Source organism: Canis lupus, chromosome 2 (genome assembly GCF_003254725.2).
Source record: "Canis lupus dingo isolate Sandy chromosome 2, ASM325472v2, whole genome shotgun sequence".
NCBI lineage: Eukaryota > Metazoa > Chordata > Mammalia > Carnivora > Canidae > Canis > Canis lupus.
In genome coordinates, this window is record NC_064244.1 from 60,087,417 (window position 1) to 60,113,903 (window position 26,487).

A 26,487-nucleotide genomic window follows, 5' to 3' on the forward strand; every position below is an offset into this window, starting at 1 on the left:
CAGCTGGTTACGCATCTGCCTTCAGTTCAGGTCATGATCCTGGGGTCCTGGGATAGAGCCCCATGTCAGGCGCCCTGCTCAGTGGGGAGTCTGCTTCTCCCTCTCCCTCTGCCCCTCCCCACTGCTTGTGCCCGCGCTCTCTCTCTCTCTCTCTCCCCCTCTGTCAAAGAGATAAATAAAATCTTACAAAAATAAATAAAAATCAAAGGGTAATATACATTTGTTTGTACAAGGAGCTGGTGTGATTGCCTCGGGGAAAGGACCCAGGCAGCTGAGGGTCAAGGACGGAGGGATGTTTTTTAGTCTCAATCCATTTGCTCCTTTTGAACCTTGTGACTGTGTTAACTCCTCAAGAAGCTTTTTAGATTTTAAATGACTAAAATGCGTGAGAGAGAGTGAGAAGAAAGACAGGCACACAGAAAGCCACTTCCCTGGATCCCACAGCATTCATTCATTCACTGACCCCTCAGGTAACCCTCCAGTACCACCCATATGTGCCAGGCCAGGCACCTTGGGTGCGGTGGTCCAGAGGGTGGGTCCCGCCATCAAATTGTCTTGGTTTAAATCCCAGCTCCGCTGCCCCCTAACTGTGTGACCTTGAGCTATTGACTGCACCTCTCTGAGCTTTGCCCCCTCATAAAACAGAAAAAAAAATCATTATAATTTTACCTCCCGCATAGACCATTGGGAGGATGAAATGAATTCATGTGCACTTAGAACAAGGTACCATGCAGAAGGATTTGCCTCATGCATACTAATTACCTAGTCTATTACAAATGTTATTTGCATTAATGGTAACAACAACGACCCTGGGCAATGGGCATGATTGTCCCCCACTTTATAGGTAGGTCAGCCCAAACTCAGCCACTTGCTCAGTGAAGCCAATGAGGGGTAGAGTCAGCATTCTGACCCCGTGTGCCACTTGCTTGGGATTCAGGGTGGAGTGCCCATCGGCTGTGACACCACTTTGCTCCTGCCCCACCTGCTTACCTGATCCGTGTGGACCTGACCCTGTCTTGCTGGGGCCAAGATCCTAGGAAGCCCCTACACCCTGCCTCCCACTGCAGCCCCCCATTTCCATCACAAAGTCAGCAAATTGCAAGGGCATGTGAATGGCTGTGTCACAGACACCACCTTGAGTCTGTGGCCTTTAAATTAAATTTTTAAAGTAAGTACAGGACAGAATGAGGATCTCTGTCCACCTGTTCAATTCCTCCTCACCTTTGGTCCTGGTGGAGAGGGGCTCTCAGGACAGTTACATGCCAGTGGCTTGTTGTAAGCAGTCATCCTTCCAAATCTCTCTGCATGTGCTCCCTGCAGCAGCAGCAGCAATCTGGGAGCTGGTTAGAAATGCAGAAGTCCAGGCCCCTCACAACTCCACTGAATCAGAATTGGTATCTTCCTAGGATTCTCTGGGGGACGTGGGTGCATATGAATGTGTGAGAAGCACTGGTCCCTATGCTTTTCAATAAAATATGTGGCCATTCCAGAACGGAGACAGGAACAGTCTCTGAGACCTGGACCTCTATGGGATAGGCAGGATGGAGGATGCACGAGGGAGGGTGGAGCAGAGGGGAGGAAAGGAAGGAATGAGAGGGGTAAAAGGAGAAGGTACCAGGCTTCAACATGAGGCTGAATTTATCAGGACTAACAACATATTGTGCCCCTTCCTCTATTTTTAATCATATTCAAGGTTGGCTGCGTGTAACAACAGGCTCCTCATGGCCACAGCTTCTGCCCTTCCAGATATTTCATGGCATGCGGATATATGTAATTAGAAAATGTGGGACTTTATTAACAGGAGCTGATTTCTAACAGCATGCCTCATAGTGATCCCCACTAAACTTGGGCGATCTTATGAAGGGAGGGGTGAGTCAATATGTCGGCATCTACTGCTACATAACAACCCCCGCCTCCCCCCCCCCCAAAAAAAAACACGCAGAGATAGGAGAGAACAAGCAGTCATTCTGAAACATGTTCTGTGCATCCGGATTTCAAGAGTAGCTTAGCTGGGTAGTTCTGGCCTGAGGTTTCTCATGGGGGTTACAGTCAAGATGTCAGGGCTGGCTGGAGTCATCTGGAAGCTTGGCTGGGTCTGAACATCCAATTCCAAGACAGTTTGCTCACACAGCTGTGGGCAGCAGTTCTCAGCTCCCTTCCACATGAATCTGTCCACAGAGCAGCCTGAGTGTCCACAATATGGCAGCCCTCTGCCCCCAGAACAAGGGGCCCCAGAGGGACCGAGATAGAAGGCACAGTTCTTTTTGATCTCTCTTCAGAAGTCACACTGTATCATTTCTGCAATATTCTACTAGTCAGCCCTCTTCCATATGGGAGGGAACTATGAAAAGGCATGAATATCATGATGCAGAGATCATTGGGGCCATCTTGGAGTCTGGTTACTACAGTCACTGACACATATGTGTGACTTAACTCAGCACCAGCTTTCCTTTCGAAGAAAAGACATTCCTGAGATCCTGAGCATCTGAGTGCCTGGGTGCCAGAGATAGAAATCCAGTTCAATAGCCTTTTCTAAAAAAGTTTTTGTTGGTTCATGTAACCAGGGAAGCCAAGACTGGAAGAAATAATAATGATAGTGTTTATTGATCACATGCTATGAGCTAAGTACCTGCTTTAACTCATTTAATCCTCACAAAGATTAAGAACTTGAAACCATCAGTACTTTGTTTCTTTTTTAATTTCAGCATCTACATCAGTGTTGGCCATCTTCTCAGAATTCCCCAGGTGGCAGGTATACCATCACCATTAACTCAGTATCCGTGGCCTTGAGAGCTGGTGATCCAAACAAAGGGAAAGAAAGAAACGGTTTCAATTGGTTCATCTCAGTTATAAAATCCCAAGGAAGAACTCTGATTGGCTCAATTTGGTCATGTGTTCATTACTGGGCCAATCACAATGGCCAGGGATGTGGCAGGAAGAGGAAGTTCTTTGAAGAAAGATAGGGTGCATCGTAGAAAGGGCAGATGGAAAGGGTGCAGGATGGGAGAGGGAAAGAAGATCTGCAAAGAGGTTTGGGATGCAGGTGATGAGAGAGCCATCGGTCAGTACCTCAAAGGCCAGGATCCCAGGCTGGTTACTGCACGAAGGGCAAAATCAAAGGCAGACCACCTCAGCCCTTTCCGACCAGCAGATTCCATCTGGCCGAGATGGACATGAGTCATGGCCCAACTTCTGGAGCTTCCCCACGTGAGTATCATCCCTAGGAAAAGAGCTGAGTGAAAGTACACCTGGAGATTCTGACGTCAGACCCAAAGTGGGGTACAAAAGTGCACATTCCCTTACGTCTTATTTTTTATCTTAGTTAGGAGCTTGCAACTCCGTAATATTTCCCTGTTTGTCTTTTTATAAAAGTAGCTTTTCTTGAAAAGATCTTTAGAGCCCCCATGGGCCCTATGGCTTTGATACCTCCTGGGGAACTACTGGGTACCATGGAGGTCTGCTGATGTGACTCAAGAAACTTGGAGGCAGGGGTCAACAAGAACCAGATCCCAATGTCTTGGGAGGGTGACAAGGGAGAGAAGAATGGGGTTGGTCTGGGGGAGCTCCTGGGGACTCATGTTTTGCTTAAAGTCAGTAGAATTTTAGGGCTTGGCATCCCCTCTTCTCTTCATGGTCCCTCTACCTCTTTTCCCCTCTGACACTTGATCCTGAGCTGAGGGATACACTTTGTCCTGGGGATTCTCTAGGAGCTTGGTGCATCCCAGAGCCTCATGTTACTGAGCACTTGATAAATATTCACCGAGTGACTTGCTGCTTTGGAATTTGATGATAAAATCAGGCTCTTCCTAATTTCCTTTTGGGTCGTTAGGACAATCTTTTGCAAATATTTTCTAAAATAAGAATTATTAAATACTCTAATTATAAATACCATTCTGTAAAAATAGCTTAATAAGTGCCAAATAGAAGAAGTTTAAATACAATTATAAAGTGTAATCATTCTATTTTAGTACATGTGCTGCCGAAGTGAGCACTAAAGTGTCATCATTATAAAAGAGTTAGTAGGGTACTAGAGTTCCCCTTTGTTCAGGTTTGCCATGTGACAGTGACTTGTCGTCATGCTTTTCTTTGCCAAGTCAGCAAGAGAGTCTCGTTTGAGGGCAACAGTTATTCCATTTGTCCTGTGTCCTCTCCCTGCCATGCCTGAGCAAACTCAGATATATGCCAGCCCTTCCCGAGCTCCCAAATATTAAGGTGGAGTCAGGACTGTTCTTGAGGTCACTCAGTAAGGTTGGGACTTGGGGTCCCTGTCACATGCTCTCACTGATTTTCCTAAGACGCTCCCTTATTGTCCACATAACAGTCAGGCCAAGAGGTCTCCACACCAGGGTCTGTCTTCCCAGCAAAGCTCCTGACCTTTTGTGTCCTAGAATACAGCAGAAGAACAGGATGGCACAGCCTGGCTGGAAATAGTACTTGGGAAAAGGCCATAGACTCAACGACTTGCTCCACAGCATGCAGAGGGGCCATTGCCAAAAAATATAATTATCCAGAAATGTGGAGCAGAGACACTGCAGGAGAGAGGGGCTGAGCAGAAGGATGAGAGGGGAAGGGAGGCAGAGGCAGTACCGATCTGATGGGTGGGCAGAGTCCCTCTCCATCAGTGGTGAGCTGTGACCAGGGGCGGGGACACATCCACAACTAAGGTAGACTGGTCTGTCAACTCTGACCTTCTAAGAAAGCTGTCTCGATGATTCAACCCTTCCAAGAAAGAGGCCCCTTCCATCCTGCAAAACTGTGGATGTTCATCCTCACTCTGCAAAGAGAGAATCAGACAATCTCCCCTAGAGGAACCCACCTGGGTAGGGTCCCGGGTCCTCAGATGGGATATTTGTGATGGGAGCAAAAGATGGGTGACCAGTTTGCCTGTGGGGAAACCACAGTGGAATATTCTCATCTCGCTGCCTCTGAGGTCTTTGGCTCATAGATTTTCAAGCATCTGCTGAGCTTCTTCTGAGTCAGGTTCCACTCTTGCTCTGGTTCTCATTGGTGTGACAGTTACAGCACATTGGTATTTCTCTTTGCTCCAGCAACACCCTCTTGAAGTACAATACAGGAGTATTAGTGGCAGGTTATAGGACCTCTCTGAATTGATACTAGTGTCTCCAACCCTGAGAACGCGTCATAACACACACCAGCACATAAGTGTGACATTCAAAATATTTAACAGCTGGGACCTCACTGGCATCAGAGCTGGCAGGGTCCTGAAGACTCCTGCTGTGTGCCAGGCATTGACAGGTCAGTCTGTGAGTCATGGGAATGTCTGGGAGGTCCCAGGGTAGAACCAGAGCAAAAGAGGGGACACTTGGGGATCTCAGGGCAGCACTCTTTACCAACTGCCATGGAACTATTTCAGGATTTTCAAAACAGAAAGAATTGGATATCCACCTACAGAATAAGAAAGTTGTATCCCTTTCTTATTCCATACATAAAAATTAACTCAATATATCAGAGAATTGACTATAAGAGCTAAAAACTATACAATTTATAGAAGAAGATATAAACATAAATCTTCGTGACTTGGGGTATGCTAAAGTCTTCTTTATTTTTTTTATATATTTTTTATTTATTTATGATAGTCATACAGAGAGAGAGAGAGAGAGAGAGAAGCACACAGGCAGAGGGAGAAGCAGGCTCCATGCACCGGGAGCCCGACGTGGGATTCGATCCCGGGTCTCCAGGATCGCGCCCCGGGCCAAAGGCAGGCGCCAAACCGCTGCGCCACCCAGGGATCCCTACTAAAGCCTTCTTTAGATATGACTCCAAAATCACAAGTAGCAGAAGAAAAAAAAAAAGAAAAAGAAAAACTTGACTCCATCAAAATGTAAGGCTGTGGGGATGCCTGAGTGGCTCAGTGGTTTAGCGTCTGCCTTTGGCCCAGGGTGTGATCCTGGAGTCCTGGGATCCAGTCCCACATCGGGCTCCCTACATGGAGCCTGCCTCTCCTTCTGCCTGTGTCTCTGCCTCTCTCTCTCTCTCTCTCTCTCTCTCTCTGTGTATCTCTCATAAATAAAAAATAAAATCTTAAAAAAATGTAAGGCTGTGCTACTATAAAGGACACCATCAAGAAAGTAACCAGAGAACCATAGAATGGGGGACATAATATTTGCAAATTATATATCTGATAAGGGAATTGCATCTAGAATATATTTTTCAAAAACTATTACAACTCAATAATGAAAGAAAAATAACCCAATTTAAAAATGATCAAAGGATCTGAATAGACTTTTCTCCAAAGGTAATATACAAATGGCTGATAAGCATGTGGAAAGATGCTCAACATGATTGATCATCAGAGAACTGCAAATCAAATCCATGATGAGACATCACTTCACACCGTGAGGACAGCTGTAATCAAAGAGTCGAATAATAACAAAGGTTGGACAGGATGCAGAGAAACTATCACCTTCATAGTTGGTGGGAATGGTGCAACCCCTTTGAAAAATAGATCAACAGTTATTCAAAAAGCTAAACATTGTTTTTATATGACCCGGATTTCCATTCCGAGATATATACTCACGAGAGATGAAAGCACACATCCACACAAAGCTCAGACATGAATCTTCAGAAGTAGCAGTATTTGTAACAGCCAAAAAGTGGAAACAGCCCAATGTCCATCACCTGATGAATGGATAAACAATATGTGGTCTGTCCATACAATGGGAATACTATTTAGCTATGAAAAAGATTGAAGTCTTGACATGTGCCATGATGTGGATGAACCTTGAAAATGTGTTAAGTGATAGAAGGCCATTGTAAAAAGATTGCATGCCATATGATCCCATATATGTGAAATACTCAGAATAGGCAAATCGATAGAAACAGGAACTGGTTTCCTAGGGTTGTTCCAGCTGGGAAGAAATACCGAATGACTGCTAGTGGGGCAGGGTTCCTTTTTGAAACAATGCAAATGTTCTAAAATCTATGTAGTGATGATTGCACAACTCTGTATTTTAAAGTCTGCTGAATATTGTACATTTTAAATAGATGAATTACAATCCATGTGAATTATAGCTCAAGAAAGTCACTGGATATGTCCCACTGGGGCAACACATAAACATACTACTTAAAGACACTCTCCAAAATGTTCAGACACGCATGCCTACACGTATGCATATATACGCACTAAGCAAACACAAGAAGAAGGAGAAAATTGGTTCGACACCAATAGCTGTGAATATTCCCCTCTAAGGCTCCTCTAAGTGAATTTTTGTTGCAAAGCTTTGGCATAAGAGGTCTCGCTGAAAACACATAGAATTTTATCTCCCCCAAAGAATAAAAAGCTTTTGTAACCTCAAATAATTATGTTCTGGAACTTTCTTATATGGCAAGCTCCCTGAGTCGTCTCTATAGCCTTCGTACAGTAACAGGATTCCATAGGACAGTATTTGCAGGGAGACCTGCCAGGGGCTTATAAAAGCCTGGTGCTGTTATCCCCTCAAAAAGCAGACAACTTCCCCCTGACGCCAGTAAACTGCTGTCACCTCACACTAACCTAGGAGAGGTGGTAGGGGAAGATGTTTTCCAGAATATTACAGTGCAGGGATGCAGCTCTGAGTGCAGGGAAGATGGAGGCTTTAGTGACACACCCTGTGGCTAGGGTCGGGAGCCCCCAGTCACACACCATGTGGGAGACTTGGAGAAGGCTGGTCGACAGGTAGATGAAACCCTTGTCTTCATCAGGAGGGCCCCGCAAAGCTCTGAAATGCACTCACAGGTTAACTGCCATTCCAGGCAAGATGGGTCCAGGTTGGAAGGAAGGCCTTCCTTCTCAATGGCTCGTCCTTGGTACTGCTGCCTGAGGTCACAACCATACACTCTGCTATGATGACAGCTGGTATCTGACATTTGTTGAGCACTCTGATAAGCATCTACAGGCTTATCTTGTTCTAGCCTCAAAGCCACTCACTCAGGTCAAAGCTATCATCGTGCCCCCTCTGCAGGTGGAGCACCAGAGTCTAAGGGGGACAGGGTGAAGGTCTGGGCCCAGGTCTCTGCCTAACACCGTTGCCAAAGTCCTCATCACTTACGCTTCAAAGGCAGGTGCTCCGACCCATACTTACAAACTAATAATTAGGGGAGAGATAGCAGAGGAGGGAAGAAGCTCGTTCTTTTCTTTCCTTGGCCACAGTGAATTACTGCTGAACTCAGCTTTCATTAGTGAATTACTGTCAAAACTCTTGAGAAGCAACATTTTGGAGGACAGAAGGGTGGGGGACAAATAGCCTCTCCAAGATAAAAGGAGAGAACAAATGGAGTGGAGGGTCTCTTACACTGAAGAAGTCTTCCTGCAGGTGTTTAGGAAGACAGCAGGACCAGTACGTTAAGTAAGATAGGGGAGCACAGACGCCCTCAAAGGCTGGGCCAGTCCCCTGCCCTTGGTCGCACGGGGACCCAGATAGAGGCCTCCTCACCTAAGGCTCCACGAGCTGTCCCCTCACAGAGGGCACCCCCTCCTTTTCTCTTCCTTCTGCCTGTGCGCATGTCAGAGACCCGTCCTGTAGATGAATGAAAAGGGGTTGAGGAAACCCATTTGCCCAGCCTGAGTTCCTCCATAGATCCACACTAAATGGCAAGGAGACCGCAGGCCAAGAAAGAGCCCCAACTGGGGCCAGACACACTGAGTTCGAGCCTCATAATCAACTCTAACAAGCCGTCCACTTGGGTTTCTTTCTTTTCATGTTTTTATTTTGACATACTTCTAAATTTACAGAAAAATTGCAAGGATCGTACCAAGAATTCCCGTAAACCCTTCACCCAGATGCCTCAAATGTAAACATTTTACCATATTTCTCTCTTTCTCATCAACGGATAGATAGCCAGAGACAGGCAATACTTGTTTTAGGTACTTATCTTTCACTTGTATAGATATATGAGTATATCGGTATTTAGATTTATCTATATTTACACAAGTGATAGCTATGTAAATATAAAGATCTCCACATAAAAATATTTATATATGTGTACAGTACACATATACAAGCCCATATCTACCATATACACATGTATGTGTATATATGTCCAAGAATATATGTAATTTACACTATGTATATATATATAAGTTGATACTTCCAATTCCGATCCAGCAGGGCCGAGTTCGTCAGATCCTTGTGCTCTCCGTACACGTCCCTCCTTTGTCAGTGAGAAACCTGGCTACTATGATGCACCATGTCTTCCCTTATTAGCCCAATCCCAGAATACACAGCATTTTCAGAATTGCTAACCTCTACGATTACAAAAAAGGAACCAACTTTCAAGAGCTAAAGATTCACACTGAGCTCTTTTGTCTTTCATCCAAACGCTGTTTCAAAACCACCGGGCTCTGCTCTCCCAACCCTTCCTTTCAGTGTGGTTTATTGTTTCATTTGAAATATAGTTCAGTTCATTTGTTTTCACTTGTACCTCATTTTAAGATTTTCCGCCAACCTTGATGATTTTACTCCCTTTTTTTTTTTTTGAGTGCATGACATTATTATCATGGTTCCCAAAGTCAGAATTGAACCAAAAACATATATTAAGAGAGGCTTTACTTCCTCCCATTCTTTCTTTTTTTTTCAACCCCCTTCCCACCCACTTCCTAGAACTAACCAATCTCATTAGTTTCTGTTTTATTCTTTTAGCTGTTGTTTTCTTGGCTTTGTACAAATATTTTCTTTTTCCCTTCCTTTTCCTACACAAAAAGTAGCATCCTGCTTGAGCAATAGGTCCTGGAAATCACCCCCACCCACCTAAGTCCCAGATGTCGTCTTCATTCTTTTGTACAGCAGCGTAGAACTCCACTGGGTGGACAGCACCACAATTGTTCAGCAAGTCTAGTAGTATTTAGATTGTTTCCAATATTTTGCAATTACAAACAATGCACCAAGACATAACCTGGTGCATTATTTTCACATTATTGGAATGCCATCCACTTTTAAGTGTTATGTAACAGTAGGGATTAGATCCAACTCCATGTAATAGAAAATCCCAAATAACAGAAATATATAATGGGTTATTCCCATATGCATGACAGAAGTCCAGAGGTAAGCAGTCCAGGGTTGGCACAGTGGCTCCTTCAGGGCCGTCAGGGACCCAGGCTCCTTTTGTCATTGTATTGTTCCATTCCTAGCGTGTTGTTTCCATCCCCATGGTCACCTCGTGACCCAAAGTGGACCTGACGCTCCTGCCATCACATCTGTGCCCCAGAAAGAAGGAATCAAGGGCAAAGAAAAAAGGGAGGGCCTTCCTCAGGGATTATTCTTTTATGAAGACATTCTGGAAGAATCTCTCAGCAATATCTACCTGCATCTCATTGACCAGAATTTAGTCACATATGTACAAGGGATGTTGAGGAAAATAGTCCTATAGCTGGCCACAGTACTGCCCTCAGTGATTAGGGCTCTTTTGGTGCAGAAGCAGGAGAGAATGGGTATTGGCCGGGCAACTAGCAATCTCTACCCCATGTTACTACAATTAACTTTGCAGCCCTTCCATTCTACTATACAACCTGTGAATCTTCTGTGAACAAGAGCAGACAAAGTCACCTCCCTCCCTAGAGTAGTTTGGGACAATCTTAGGAGCACTTTCATCACACCCAGCCAGTGCGAGGCCCTTCCCCCTTGGGGACCAGAAGCACCCTGGAGAAAGCAGCCACTGGGGACCACCTGTTATCTACGCCACGAGGAGGGTCAGATGTTTTCACGAGAAGAGGAAATACAATGATCCTTCAGCAAGCAGAGGAGATAAGCCCAGAAGCCAGATGCCACTGTCTCTCACCAGGCGCTAAAGGAACAATGTACTCAATGTTACCCGGAGAACCAAATGTATCAAGAGACATTTAAAAAAGTCCCCCGGTTTGTCCCAGGGGGATAGGAACTGTCCTAGGAAGCAGCGTTAAGTGTAACCTGAATAATGTCAGAGGGGCCAGAGGAGGCAGCGCTTCTGGGGTGAGTTTGGGAGCAGAGGCGGGGAGGGAGGAGCGTCGGTTGGGACGAGCAGGGGACACAGCTGCCAGACTCAGACTCCGAGACAAGGAGGGGAAGGGGACTCCCAGGGTGGCACGGCGAGAAGCACCGGGGTTCTGGTGGCCAAGGGACCCCGCCTTGATGGGTGACAACCATAAAGTCACTTCCCCTCTCTGGGACCTCCATTTGCTCACCCACAAACTGCTCTCTAGTTTGGAGCAGGTGGGAAGAATTCAGTGATGGATTAAAGCCCAGCAAGGAGGTGGGGCTCATGAACAACTAGCCTATCTTGTAGTGTGCCAGCTGCCGGGCAGTCCTCCCGCAGGTAGCAATATCCGGTCACCAGACCCTCCTGCACTGGACGGAGCCTTCGAGAAGGCAGGAGAGCACGCGCCTTCCTGGGGGAGGCCAGAGTCCCCTGTCTCCCTGGGACACAGTTAAAGGATCTGCCTGTTCTCACGGCTGAGCCTCGTTACCCTCTGCTACGTGAGGCCGGAGCAGGATGGCCCCAGGGGCCGAAAGAGGCCAGTCCACCTCAAGAGGTGGGACATTTTCGGTTTCCTGTTTCCTGCTTCAACATGCTGGTTCTAAAGGAATTTTGTCCCCAAGGCACTGTTCATTAAGAAATCACTTTCCTCATACTCAGGACTCCTAGGATGTCAACCTGTAATTTAGCCTTGTCCCAGTGTCCACTGGACGTGCAGCCCTGGACATGTCTCAGCCTCTGGAAGCGGCCCTCCCTTCCCCCTCAGGGTGTTTTGAGAAGCCAACAAAAGCTCTGCTCTCCATGGTTAAGTACCAGAAAGTGCTCATGCCCATAAAACCAACTCGTGTGAAAAAAGCACATTCATTCTTGTCCATTAAGCTCTTGAATAAGCCAAAAAGAAAGAAAGAGAGCGAGAGCGAGAGCGAGAGCGAAAGAAAGAAAGAAAGAAAGAAAGAAAGAAAGAAAGAAAGAAAGAGCTACCATGTATTGAGCACCGATAGGTCACCGATCTGCTAAACGGCAGAGCTGAGATTCAAACCCAGTGCTCCATCACCCCAAACCTAGACTCTTAAAAAGTTAGACCTTCTGGCAGAGGGCCTTTCTGAAGCTCAGAAGCAGAGCCTAGAAGCAAGGGCGCAGGACGGGTATCCTGTGGTGTGGGTGTCCCCAGGAGCCTTCCTCCTCCCGGGCGGTGCCCCCCTCCCTTGAAACCCAAACTCCTCCCTTCACTTCTCGGCCACAGTAAAAACCAAAGTTTATTTTCGTTCCCTCCCTCCCCATGTTAAAGGAAAGCAGAGCTTGGGCTCCACATTCCATTCTAAATAAGGGATCGGAGGACTGTTCAATCTAATTAAGATGATTTGGCAGTTTGGAAAGCCATATTTCACACACCCACGTGCACACAGGCACACACCCTGTGCACACACACACACACCCTGTGCACACGCGCACACACGCACACACCCTGTGCACACGCGCACAGACCCTCTAGGCAGCCCCGGCCCATCATCCCCAGCCAGGTGCTCTGCCGCCAACCTGGGGCCGCAGAGGCATCTGCCCCGCCACTGCTCCTCTGCAGGGTCTGGGGACGGTCCGCATGTCATTGCAGGGATTGGTCGCTCAAATGGGGACAGTGAGTCACCCGGCTCCTTCTCCTGCCTATTGATTGCCTTCTGGGACTTCCACGGCTCGGGCCCTTGCGTGCTCCAGACAGGAAGGCAGCTGTCAGTTGTGAGAAACTAGGGTTCCCTTTTTTTTCATAATTGAGTTTTTATTGGTTGTTCTGAGGATCAGTACAGACATTTCAATTTGTATACAGTTCTTAATGTATGTACCGAAAATCTAAAAAATCATGTGGTTGTGATTCTTTCCTAAAAGTTATTCCAGTGAACTTCCAGCTTAAAATTTGGAGGCAAATTTTCCTTAACAGTATAGAAACTAGGGTTCTGCCTCCAGGACGGCATCAGCTGGAGGGCAGGGTGCGGGCGACCACTACCAAGGGCAGCGATGGGCTGTAACCACCCACTCAGGTCTGAGGCCTCCCGTGCCCTCCTTGGTGATCAGCCAGCGGAGGAAGGGGGTCCTCTAAGACCGCCCTTCTCAATACGAGGTCTGTGGACCAGCATGTAGGTGTCACACAGGAGCTTATTAGACGTGCAAACCCCACATTAACACATGCACAGGAAAGTTGGTGAAACTCTGCTCTCAGTTGAAAACCTGGAGGCCTCTGCCACCCACCACCCCAGATGCAGATTCCTTAGCTTTCAGGGCTGAGTACCCGGCCAAATAAAGAAAAAGCTCTGCAGGAAGAGAACTTTGAGAAATATTATATTCCATGTTCTTCTCCAGAACACACAAAACCTATCAGCACATTAGAGGCACTGATAAGTCCTGCATAAAGGAACATTTACTTTTTTGTTTAACTGAATGCCTCCTAAATTTATTTAACCACTAAATATTCTTTTCATAGAACACCCACTGATGGAATATATTTGGGGAAATATTACCCTTACTTGTAAGAGGCAAGCAAAATTCCTCATATTATCTTTGGGAAAAGAGCAGCTGTGGTGTCCTCACGACAGTACATCTTAACAACCAGGTCTGAGACCTCAGGATGTCCAAATCAGGAACCTATTTCATTTTTTTTAAGATTTTATTTACTTATTCATGAAAGACACAGAGAGAGAGGCAGAGACACAGGCAGGGAGAGAATCAGGCTCCCTGCGAGAAGCCCGATGCAGGACTCAATCCAAGGATCCCAGGATCATGACCTGAGGCAAAGGCAGATGCTCAACCACTGACCAACCCAGGCACCCCTCAGGTACCTATTTCAAGGGTGACAGGAACATTTACATCACTTACCTTTGACTAGGGCCACACCCAAACCTCTTCAGGATTCCAACCTGGATTCCCATGGTCCCTCAAACTTAACATGCCCAACCCAACTGCATTCCAGAATACTTACCTATACCAACAGGAATCTTCTCCCAGGCTCCAGAACTGTGTCTTTACTCCCCTGACCCCTTATTGCCCCTCACTCCTCCCCCACCCCCTTTGCCTTGTCCCCTCCATCTGATCAATTGCCAAGCTGACTCTATTTTCTCTTTGTCACGTTTGTCATCTCTTCCCACTCTGCTCCCTCTCCTTATGACTAAGCAGGCGTCTTGTCCCTTAAGCACCTCCCTGTCCCGATTTCTCCATAATTCATCCTGCCCACTGTGACTAGAAGGATTTCTCAATGCATGGATGTGCTTCTGTCATTCGCCTGCTCAAACAAGTTCAAACAATATCATCACCATCAGCATCCTTGGGGATGACATTTACCAAGTGCTTGCTTTGTTCCGGTTCTCTTCCCATTTTGAAGACGGGGATGTTGAAGCACAGAGAGGGTAAGAACTTGTCTAAAGCTCCACATGAAGTAAACGGTCGCAAGAAGATTTGAGGTTTAGGAGATATGGCACCAAAAGCTTGGTGCTTCCTCCTTGCATGGCACTACCTCCCTTCACAGACCCTGGGCTGAGGTCTCCCTTGGCCTTCTGTTAGCCCTGTATGTCCCTTCTTTCTCACCCAGGCCAAGCCGCCACCATAGTGGAGTATGGCACCATTACTCATCTCCATCCATCAGCACCGCCATGAAATCTTTGCTGAAACACATTTCCTCCACTCCCAGCCCCACCACCCTCCATCTGTGTTTACTAGGATCCTCTCTCATCCCGAAGAGATGGCCATCTTTTAGAGGCCCTTAGCCTCAAAAAGGCTTAGTCTACCTGTGTCTCCTTTTGCCAAGCCTCCCACAGGGTCGGTGGCCCTCTGTCCCCTCCAGTCCATCCTGCACCCTGTTTTAAAAGATCTGGAGTGAGCTGGAAAACTTCTTATTATAGAAATACACCAAAAGGAAATAACATTTCAATTCAGCACATTATTTGTTGGGCACTGCCAACATCTGGAGCCGGATGAGAAAAACTTACAGCCTGGAAAGACAGGGTGTTCTTTTATTTAAACCCCATAATATCCCATGAGGTCATTAAACCACGATCATTCTCTTTCTATAGAGGAAGACTCAGAGAGGCAGAGACAGTTTGCCAAGGTCACACAGCAAGTAAACGAGAGAGCACAAAGTCCCTCCTGAGCAAATTGCCTCACGGGATTTTTTTAACGTGTTATTTTTAATTGCAAGAGAAATATAAATGTGTAAAAAATAAACCAAACAAATCTCAAACAATACCAAAGAGCATAATGGCAAAATGCCTCCATTCGGATTCTGAAATCACTAATACTGTATATTTCTAGGTGTTTGTATAGATCTATAAATGTACACGTATATTGTATGTATATGTGCTTATATCCTACGTACATACCACCCACCCACATAGGCAGATGTACGAATACTGAAGTAGTCTGTGCATGAGCTCCTGAACGTTTGCTCTGTGCACTCAGCAGTCTCTCCCAGGCATTATTCTAGGCTGGCCTGTGTGCTTTGCACCAAGGCCAGGATTAGTGAGAGCGGAGAGGCGCTGGGCACTTTCATGACGTCATGAGCACCTCCTGAAAATTTGCATCCGAGGCAGGTCTTTATTTCTACCCCAGTTCCCCACCCTGCCTTGTACACATTTTATTTAATCCTCAGAGGGAGTCCATGTTGTCAGAAAATATAGTTGACCCTTGAACAATATGAGGGTTGGGGTGCTGAGCTACCACACAGTCGAAAACTCAAGTATAGGTCTGACTCCCCAAGAACGTAGCTACTAATGGCCCATTGTTGACCGAAGCTTTACACTCACAGTTGATAACGTGCATTTGGTAGGTGACATGTATTCTCTATTATCTTCCTATAATAAAAGAAGCTAGAGAAAAGAAAACATTATTCAGAAAATCGTAAGAGGGTGCCTAGGGGGCTCAGTCAGTTAAGCATCTGCCTTCAGCTCAGGTCATGGTCCTGGGGTCCTGGGATCGAGTCCCGCATGAGGCTTTCTGCTCAGCAGGGAGTCTGCTTCTCCCTCGCCCTCTGCCCCTCCCCATCTCTTTCTGTCAAATAAATACATAAAATCAAAAAAAAAAAGAAAGAAAGAAAGAAAGAAAGAAAGAAAGAAAGAAAGAAAGAAAGAAAGAAAGAAGAAAGAAAGAAAGAAGAAAATCATAAGGAAGAGAAAACACATTTCCGGTCCTGTATAGTCTGTATCAGAAAAAATCCACATGCAAAGTGGACCTGCAGAGTTCCAACCCATGTTGTGCAAGGGTCAACTGTATGATGATGATGGTGGTGGTCTCTGTGTCACAAATCGGAAAATGGAGATGCAGAGATGTAAAGAGATTTGCCCAGCTTGAGTCCAGGCTGAACCTCAGGCTGTGTGTGTAGTTCCTAAGTCCTGGTCTACACCATAGGGCTCCATTGGAGCCTTTTTTAAAGAGTTTTATTTATTTATTCATGAGAGACACAGAGAGAGAGGCAGAGACATAGGCAATGGGGAACCTAAGGCAAGACTCGATCCCAGGACCCTGGGATCATGACCTGAGCCAAAGGCAGACACTCAATCACTCAGCCACCAAGAGGCCCCTCTGTTGGATCCCTTTAAGATTGAGGAGTTGCACCAGTGAAGCCTTCCCCTGGCAGACAGCTTCCTGAGAAGAGCAGGGGGGCCAGAACACTCTCGAGGAGGGAGGGGTCACGGAGGAGGTGGCATTTGAGATGAGTGGTGCAGCACGGCTGGGATTGCAACAGGTGGCACGTTGGGGGGGTAGCGCCCAGGGGAGGGAACTGGAGGCACAAGGGCCTGGAGGTGAGGAAGGACCGGAGCTGTTCCAGGACAGTCGGGTTTGGCTAGATGGGGTCAAGTGCTCAGAAGGCAGTGGGGAGGATTCACGAGATGAAAGGCGTGCCAACCCAGGGGCCCCCCTGGGCGGGGTGGGAGGCCTTCACCCTGTTGTGCGCAGGGGCAAGGTGACTTCTCTTAGGGCTGGAGTGGGCACCAAGCCTCTGCTGCGCTGGCAGCTGCCCCCATCTCTGCGCCTCGGCCTGGAGCAGGCCATTGCCTTTTCTCACCGGAGAAATAGCAAGAGAAGCAGACGAGCCCCTTGGGCTGCTGGCATCTTTCTGCCTTATATTTTGGCACAAAGGCACTCAGCTCTAAAGCATGACCCAGAAAGTTCTAGTGAGTCACGCGTCGTGGGCTGAGTCCCAGGGGTGCAGCTGGGCGGTCGTATGGCAGGGGCTGGTGTCTGGGTCCCGGGCGAAGCCAGGGCAAGAGGCAGGTGTGAAGACAGGGCGTGCCCCGTGCACGTGATGGTAGGAAAGGGCCCCTCTCCTCCCTCGCCCTCCACGGAAAAACATCTTCACTTCTGCAGTCCTCGCAAGCATGAGAATTTCTTCTGAGGGAGGCTGGAATGCCCAGGTTTTAGGAGAGCAGGCTCTTTCTCAATTATTTGTGTCCAGACTGCCCTTTCTGTGGATCATCTGTGGAAAATTGTTAATCCCTTAATGGGCTCCAGAGCCACCCAGCTTGTTTTGCTGCTAACCCCCATCATGCACTCGGCGTGGCCTCCCAGAGCGTCTGTCTGGCCTCTCCTTTGAGATCTGTATCCTCGGCCCAGAGAGGCGTGTCGGGGCCAGGGCAGAAGCAGCTGGATTCGCAGCTCAGCCTCACACAAACAGCTTCCCCCCATGCCTCCCCTCGGCCCACTCAACTACATCGTGGCCCTTCCCAGGCCGCTTCCGGCTGGAGGCTCCGTGGGAGGAGGCCCGCCGGTGCCCACCCTCGTGGCCTCACTGCCAGGCATCCAGGAGGTGCTTGCTAAATTACTAGAAGAAATGAGTTTTTCTAATGGGGCTGCTGCCAAGCTCCCCTAGCACTTGACACCTCGGTCACCTGACAAACACCACAGGCCTCTCGTGGGCGTATAGGGCCAACTGAGTTTTCCAGGAACTCCCCAACAACTTTTTTTTCTTCTTCTTCTTTTATTAGATTTTATTTATTTATTCATGAGGGACACAGAAAGAGACAGGCAGAGGGAGAAGCGGCTCCTTGCAGGGAGCCCAATGTGGGACTCGATCTGGGACCCCAGGATCACGCCCTGAGCCAAAGGCAGACGCTCAACTGCTGAGCCACCCAGGCATCCCCATTTCTTCTTTATTATAGAAAAATATGTATAACATCAAATTTACCATTTTACCAAGTTTAAAGTACTACTATGCAGCCATCAAAAAAAAAAAAAATGCAATCTTGCAATTTACAAGGACATGGATGGAACTGGAGGGTATTCTGTTGAGTGAAATAAGTCAATCAGTGAAAGACAATTCTCATATGATCTCACTCATATGTGGAATTTAAGAAACAAAACAAAGGATCATAGGGGAAGAGAGGAAAAAAATAAAACAAGAAGAAATCAGAGAGGGAGACAAACCATGTGAGATTCTTAACTCAGGGAAACAAACTGAGGGTTGCTGGAGGGAAGGTGGGTGGGGGGATGGGGTAACTGGGTGATAGGCATAAAGGAGAGCACGTGATAAGATGAGCACTGGGTGTTATATAAGACTGAGATATATATCTAGATATATATATCTATATATATATATATAGATATATATATATATCACTGACCTCTACCTCCAAAAATAATAATACATTATATGTTCATTAATTATGTGTTAATTAACATTTCATGTTAATTGAATTCAAACAAATTTAAAATAAAATAAATAATAAAGCGCACAATTCAGTGACTCTAGACTATTCAGTGTTAGACAGTCATTGCCACCATCCAGGTTCCAGAATATTTTCGTCACTGCCCGCCCTACTCCAAAAACCCTATAGTCCAAAACCCTAAACCTAGGCAACCAGTTTCTGTCTCCATGGATTTGACTATTCTGAACATTTCATATAAATGGAATGCTACACTATGTGGTTTTTTTTTTTTTGCATCTGTCTTCTTTCACCGAGCATACTGTCTTCAAGGTTCATCTTTGTTGTAGTGTCTAGCAGCACTTTGTTCCTTTTTTGGCCAAATAATACTCCATGGCATGGATGCACCCCAGGTTGCTAATCCCTCCACCCACTGGGGGACTTTCGAGCTGCTTCTATCTTGTAGCTATTGTGAATGCTGCTGCTATGAGCCTTCGCGCACAAGTTTTTGTTGGAATATTTACTTCCAATTCTTTCAGGTATATATACCTAGGTGTGGAATTGCTGGGCCATATGGTAATTCTATGTTTAATTTACTGGGGGAACTGCCAAACTCAATTGCCACCTTTTCCTAAAACACATTCATGTTGATTCTAGGACATTCAGAAAATGCCTGCACAGTAAAGCAGAAGTTAAAATCACCTGAAATCCTGGCACTGAAAGATACATATTGTCAACTTTTCTGAACATTTCCCACCATGATTCTTCAAAATGCCTTAAATATGGGGTGGCTCAGTTGGTTAAGCGTCTGCCTTCGGCTCAGGTCATGATCCCAGGGTCCTGGGGTCGAGCCCCACATGGGGTTTCCTGCTCAGCAGGGAGCCTGCTTCTCCCTCTCCTTCTGCCCCTCCCCACTCCCAATTCGTGCTTCGTTCTCTCACACTCTCTCACTCTCTCAAATCAATAAAATCTTAAGAAAAAAAAAAAGAATCCCCAGATACATGGTATACCTTCCCTTGAAAAGTTTTTACAAAGACAGAAAAGCCACTTAATGCCACCTTCTTGGTGACACTCAAGGCTATTTAAAAGTGCAAGGTCACCACTCCCCTCTTCCTTTCCTTTATTTTGCTCCCTAGCCCTTCCCTGTCTTCCTTATCTCAATAGCGCTTAGTGTAACCTGTCAAGGCTGGAGTTCTCAACTGTTTTGCTCGCTGCCCTGCGTGCAGTAGGGACATGGTAAGTATTTGTCGAATAAATTCATATTCATGAATAAACGAAAATGCAGTGGCCAATTTAAGAGTGAACTGCTATTTTATTATTTTTTATTGTTTTTAAAGATCTTATTTATTTATTCTTACGAGACACATAGAGAGAGGCAGAGACACAGGCAGAGGGAGAAGCAGGCTCCCCATGGGGAGCCGGATGCAGGACTCGATCCCAGGACCCCAGGATCATGCCCTGGGCCAAAGGCAGATGCTCAGCCACTGAGCCACCCAGGCATCCCTGAAAAGCTATTTTAACTGTGTTTGTCAACGTGCGGCAGAAATGGTTGTGTATTATTCCTCATGGGTGAGCAGCCACCCTGGAAATCTCTGCAGCCGGCCTCCTCCTCTGAAGAAGGATGGCATGCCTTAACCTGGCCATGGACATGGCCCCTGGGAATTCCATCAGCTGGGACCAAGGCCTTGCCCGCCCTTGAACATTCTGGGTTCTGTTTTGCAGGAGAGGCCCTGCTCATTTCCATCACAGTCCTGGAGAGGCCTGGAAAAGACGGTCCTGAAAGATCTCCTAACAGCCCAGAGCCCATTTGGTCCTAATTTCAGGACGGGCTTCTTCCGAACTCTAACCGAAGTCAAGGGTCCCCAGGGGAGACCATGTCTCTGCCTCCACCTCCCTGCCCAGGTCAGAGCAATTCTGCTGGCCACCTTGTCATGGGCCCGCTCCGCTCCTGATATTAGTTACAGATGATGGCAATTAGAGGCCGAATCTCCCTGGCTCCTGGTCGAATATTGAGACAGGGCTACAGCTATTTTAAGATTTTAAGCAGATTTATACTTAGTGCTTCAAAGACGGCCAGGCAGCAAGGAAAATATGGTAACTGTTGCTTTAAATTATAGCTATCATTACTTCAAAAGGAGATTCAATCAGAAACCACTGAAGACTAAAACTATTTACATCTCCTGACACTTAAAAGCAAGCGAGCAGTTTTAGCCTGTCAGCCTTGGACATGTTGGCTACAAAGAGAGAGGTACCTCACTGGCCGGCGAAGGAAAACATTTGCAAGGAAGCAGGAACCGAGAAGGGATCCTGGGGGTCCTCCCACTTGCCTGCCTCTCTCTCCCACAGTCTCGGAGGAATTCAGGGTCTGGGGCCCGCAGCAGTCTCCAAACGCCTGGCAAACCGGGCTCTCCCCAAGGCCAGGGGACTGCCCTTTCCTGTCTGGCCTCTGGCCTTCGGTCCCAGCCCTGGGGAATTCCTGTCTCATCCCATTAATACGAGTCCCACGACAGGACGGTCCCCTGCTTCTTCTGGGCTAAGCTGCACAGACAGGACAGGAGGGCTGGGTTATGTATCAATCAGAATCTGAGCCGCAGACGGGGCTCAGAAGTGTGGGCGCTGGAGACGGACTCCTCCGGGATAGACTGTGGGCTATTTAATTTACTAGCTGTGTGACCTCAGAGAAGCCACTTAACCTCTCTGAGACTCAGCATCCTTATCTGTAAAACTGGGGTATTGCACAGGATTTCTGAGAAGCTTAAACGAGACGGTGTGCATAAAGCATTTTATTAACAAGGATAGCGCTAGATGCCGTAATACATAACCCCTCTAATTTCAGCATCGCGACACAATGAGATTTATTTCTCACTCATATGACAACTCAGAGAAGGTGCTTATGGTCCCTAGGCAGCTTTTCTCCCTGTGATGATCTGGGGATTCAGGATCCCTCCATCCTGTGGCTAGACCATCTCCTAGTGTTTCAGAGTCCCCCGCGGCCGGTCTCAGGCAGGGCAAGAGTGAGCGTGCCAGGTGCCAAGGACACATCTTGGAAGATCCATGAAGGCAGCAGTCGCCTTGCCCTGTGTGTCAGTGCCTCTGAGAAGCCCCCCTTTCCCTCCCAGTCTGAATTAGAGGTCCTCCCTACATGCTTCCCTAGCACTTGTGCTTCTCTGTATCTGTCGCAGCCCCTGGAATGTAACTTTGCAGGCAGAGCCTGAGCCTCTGTTGCTCACAGCCAAATTCCAGAGGGACTTTGCACCTGGCACACAAGAGGGGGTTCAATAGATGCTGGCTGGAAGAATTTAAGAGTAAGATCCAGAACCTTGCCACATTCCTGCACACGGCAGATGCAGATCAGCGAATGGTGCTTAACAGGTGATTAGTGAACATTACTAGCTGGTAAATTTAGAAAAAGGATATACAGGCATTCTCTATACTAGAGGCTAACTATGGCCTGTGGGCCAAATGCGGCCCACCACCTGTTTTTGTAAATAAAGTTTTATTGGAACACAGACCCCATCTGTACATGAGGAGGGCTGAAAACCATCCCCAGATGGGCTGCTGCCTCCTGGGGGGAGCTCCACACAGGAAGAGCTCACTTGTTGGGTGGACAGTGGCTGTCACCTGCCACAAGCACTTAGTATACTGTTTTCCATTAACGTTGATATTATTTTACTTACTAGTGTTTTATTTTTTTTAAGATTTTATTTATTTATTTATGAGAAACACAGAGAGAGAGGGGGCGAGGCAGAGACACAGGCTGAGGGAGAAGCAGGCACCATGCAGGGAGCCCAATGTGGGACTAGATTCCAGGACCCCAGGATCACGCCCTGGGCCAAGGGCAGGTGCCAAACTGCTGAGCCACCCAGGGATCCCCCCTTACTAGTGTTTTAAAGCAATCTTGGAATTGCACAAAGGAGATGCAGGGAGATGTGTGATTACTGCAAGGTTACAGCTGGTACGCGGCAGAATGAGGATTAGAACTAAAGTCTCTTGGCCTCTGACCCACCCTGGAAACTAGGAGAAAGAATAAGAAGTTTCTACTTTGCGGGCTTTTTGCTTTAGACAGGCAGGGACCTTGGAAGTTTTGCTCTAGGTTTCAGGAAGCCGATGTTTCAGGGCTGCTGGCCATTTTGCAGGTTGGAAGAAGGTCAGCTCTGTTTTTCCTGGGTTCTGGAATAAAACCTTCCCAACCTGCAAGGCTCATCTGCAATTCCTAGCCCAGTATCACTTGCCCCCATCACCTATGTGATCTGGACCCTTTTTCCAACAAGAAAGTCATGGCAGGTGTCGTGGCCAGGCCGGTGTTCTCCAGGTGAGAGCTGGTGCCTGCCCATCCCTGGTGAGAAGGTATTAGAAAAAGGCCGCTTCTCCCTGCCCCCACCCATGGCTCACTCTGCCTCCATCCTGTCCGGGGCTCAACCCAGCCCCTCCCTTGCCTCCAGGCCCCGGATGGCCTAAGTAGTCACACACATACTACGTGACCTGAAGGACAGCCAGGGTGGGGCCCGTGGTGGCAACAGATGAGTCCCTTTCAGTTCTAGAGTTTTTTAAAAATGAGGAGTGTGTGGGGCAGCCTGGGTGTCCCAGGGGTCTAGCACCACCTTCAGCCCAGGGCCTGATCTTGGAGACCTGGGATCGAGTCCCATGTCGGGGCTCCCTGCATGGAGCCTGCTTCTCCCTCTGCCTGTCTCTGTGTGTGTGTGTGTGTGTGTCTCATAAATAAATAAATAAATAAATAAATAAATAAATAAATAAATAAATAAATAAATAATCTTTTTTAAAAAATGAGGAGTGTGGGAGAGAGACCCCATTCTCTAAGTGGGTGCGGTTGTTGGCCTGTTTTTCTGATGGGACGCCTTCATTATCATGAGACACACCCTCAGGCTATCAAGGATGTGCTTAAACTCAAGGAAGCCTCACGTCCTGGCTGTTTTCTGGCAGAGGAGTATCACTGTAGAACCATCAGATGTCCCTGAGGGGCAGCCATCGATTCCCAGAAGGAGCCAAGCCAAGGCTGAGACCCCGGGTGGTCCAGGGTGCTGGTTCTCACCCACACTGCTCAGGGCCCTAGGGAACTTAGGTGGACCTGGAAGCACAGCAGGCAGGGAAGATGTTCTCCCACACAACACGGCTGTAGGCAGAACCTGACAGTGCTGGGCATCCGTGTGTCCCATCCCCTCAAAGCTGCTCCCCACTCTCCCCTCCCTGCTCTATGGCCCAGAAGGCTGATCCAAATAGTCAGGTTCGTTCCCACACCCTCCCTGCTCATCTGTCCCTCGAACCCCCAGCTATCTCCTGATATCTCCTTAGCAATAGGGAGCCCAGCGAGGGACTAGAGGAGGGAGGCAGAGAGGAAAGGAGGAGAATGAGTTGGGGCAGTTACCCGCCAGCTCCCTGTGGGGCATCCAAGACAGGCCAGGAGGGGGCTCAGCAGGTGGCTCGAGAAGACCCTTCCTGTCTGGATTCTCTCGTCTGGATTCTGATAACGGCTCCCTCCCTTTGTCCCTTTGGGCAGAGGGGCGCCACAGCCCTGCTGTCATGCCTTGCATTTCTCAGCATCCTTGCCCACATCCTTGCAGATAGTGCCTTGTGAAGCTTCCTCAAATGATCCTAAGTGTCAGCTGCTGCAGGCCTGACCTGGTGGTGACAGTGCCAGCCCTCGCCAGACCCTGGTTTCCATCAGCCCCCGTGACTGGCACAGCCCTCCCAACCTCATCAGGGAGATGGTTGTGAAATATGCCCCCCTCGGGAAGGGCTCAGGGAGACCAGGGAACCCCGCCCCTGCCAGGTGGGCAGGAACCCCAGGCATTCCAGGAAAGGCCACTCTACAAGTAGCCGTAGATCTTTCTAGGCAAGATGCTGGGAGCATTTCGACCACAGTGAATGGTGGGGTGGGGCGGCCAGGCTAAGGAGAAGGACTGAAGGAGACAGTGAGCCCTTCCCTCATCTTCTTACTACCCCCGGGGAATTCCATGTCCAAGCGGTCGTAAAATACCCACCTGATTTAGGAGGAAATGGTGACAAAAGATGTGGCACCACCAGGAACACTCGTCCTCGTGATAAGTCGTGGAGGATTTAAAAGGGTTGCTGACATTTGCCGTTATGTATCTTTTCATTAGAGGTAACTATCACTTTAAGCAAATTGTTTCAGGGCCTGGAATGTAGCAATAAGTGATCTAATTAGTGTAGGCTGTAATTTAGGAAGGTTCATTATGTCACAGACATTATGACTCCTGGGTATTACTAAAGGACTCATTTGTAGCCCTTCGAATGATTTTCTCATGAACACACATAATGTCATCCATCGGACTAGCATGGAGCCTTAAGAAGATCGACTGGACGAAGCTGAAACTCCAGGCTTTTTTGGGAACTAGGTTTCAGGATAGTGGTAATAAACGGGGGAACAGGTAGTTCAAGGAAAACCGAGTTTCGACAAGAGCAGCATGGAACCCTTCAACTCTGCCACCCAATGTCAAATACGTCCCTTAGGACGAATGTGACATTCGTTGTGAACAGAGCAGCCTCTAACATCTAAAGATTTTAGCTCTTTGGGAGCCAGAGAGTCTGAGAAATGGCTGGCTTTGAGGTTTAGTCATTTTCTTTTGTATTCTCAGTCTCCAAAGAAAGAAAGCACACCTGTGATATCCATAGTCACAAAAATAAAACATGCTGTCAGCTGAACCACCAACTTGGGATTGTGTTACTGGGGCCAGGCCGAGGCTAGCCCGCTACTGTCTACCTACCTGTTTGCCCTTTCGTCCTGGGCATCCAGGTAGACTACATTTCCCAGCCTCCTTTGCAGTTCGGGTGGCCATGTGACCCAGCTCTGGCCAATGGGAAGTGGGCAGAATTGATGGGCATCGCTGCGGGGCTGGGCGCATCCAATCTTAGCGCTGAGCTCCTGTTTGCTGTCAGGATGCAGTTAACGGGGTGGAGGGTTCCGCGGGTGCAGGGGGTGATGAGAGCACCACCAGATGGAGAGGCCCTGAGTGACCTCCGTGGGGTCTCCTCCTCCATGGATGGACACGGGGCATAGACCGGACTAATCCCATGCCTATGGGGCCCCATTAAATCCTTGTTCCTCAGCACCCCCAGCCAAGATCTTGAGCAGCTCTTTTTATTATTTATTTATTTATTTACTTATTTATTTACTTATTTATTTATTTATTTATGTTCAATTTGCCAACATATAGCATAACACCCAGTGCCCATCCCATCAAGGGCCCCCCTCAGTGCCCATCACCCAGCCACCCCCACCCCCCGCCCACCTCCCTTTCCACACAACCCCCCCCCCCTTCTTTTCCCACAGTTAGGAGTCTCTCATGTTCTGTCTCTCTTTCTCATATTTCCCACTCATTTTTTCTCCAAGCAGCTCTTTGTGTTACAGGAGCAAGGCCATTCTTTTCCCGGCCTCTAAATATTTTTTTTAAAGAGTTACAGAAACTTAACCAATTTCCAAAACTTTCAACTTTATGAACATTCACAGACAGGAACAAAGCTGGCGTCCAACACGGTCAGATCTGCTCCCCGGGAACAATAGTCGTCAAGGGCAGGGAGTTAGTCTCTTTGCTTCTGATTGGATGGGCGCGGATGGTGGGGCTGGAGGGAGGCAGCATTCTGAGTGTCCGGCCAGGGTCACGGGGCAGGTGTAACCTCGACGGATCACTTGCACACACATCCAGGAGAGAAAACTAAGGAAAAACTTCCAGGGGCTATGCCAAGATCAAACAGCTAGGAAGGGCAGCAGAAGGAAACCCTCCTCTCCTATTTCTGCTTCCTCCCCGTCACCCATGTGGCGGCACAGGACAGCATGTCCACGGAGCAGCTGTTTTTTGGTGTGATGACCCTCAAACGGTCAGCAACTGTGGATAATTATAACCACAGAGGAACCACGTTCCCTAATGCATGGACCATAAACCCATCA

General features: G+C 47.7%; 1 long non-coding RNA gene across 1 annotated transcript; it reads right to left on the reverse strand.

The window, feature by feature from the left end:
- Nucleotides 1-1,919: 1,919 nt before the first annotated feature.
- On the reverse strand, nt 1,920-24,709 carry LOC112660523 (uncharacterized). Its single transcript, XR_003137005.3, has 5 exons — nt 24,563-24,709; nt 6,539-6,639; nt 4,817-5,057; nt 3,070-3,220; nt 1,920-2,793 (listed from the first exon to the last, which is right to left on the reverse strand). It is a non-coding gene; the product is annotated as an uncharacterized LOC112660523 (long non-coding RNA).
- Between the last annotated feature and the right edge of the window lie 1,778 nt (nt 24,710-26,487).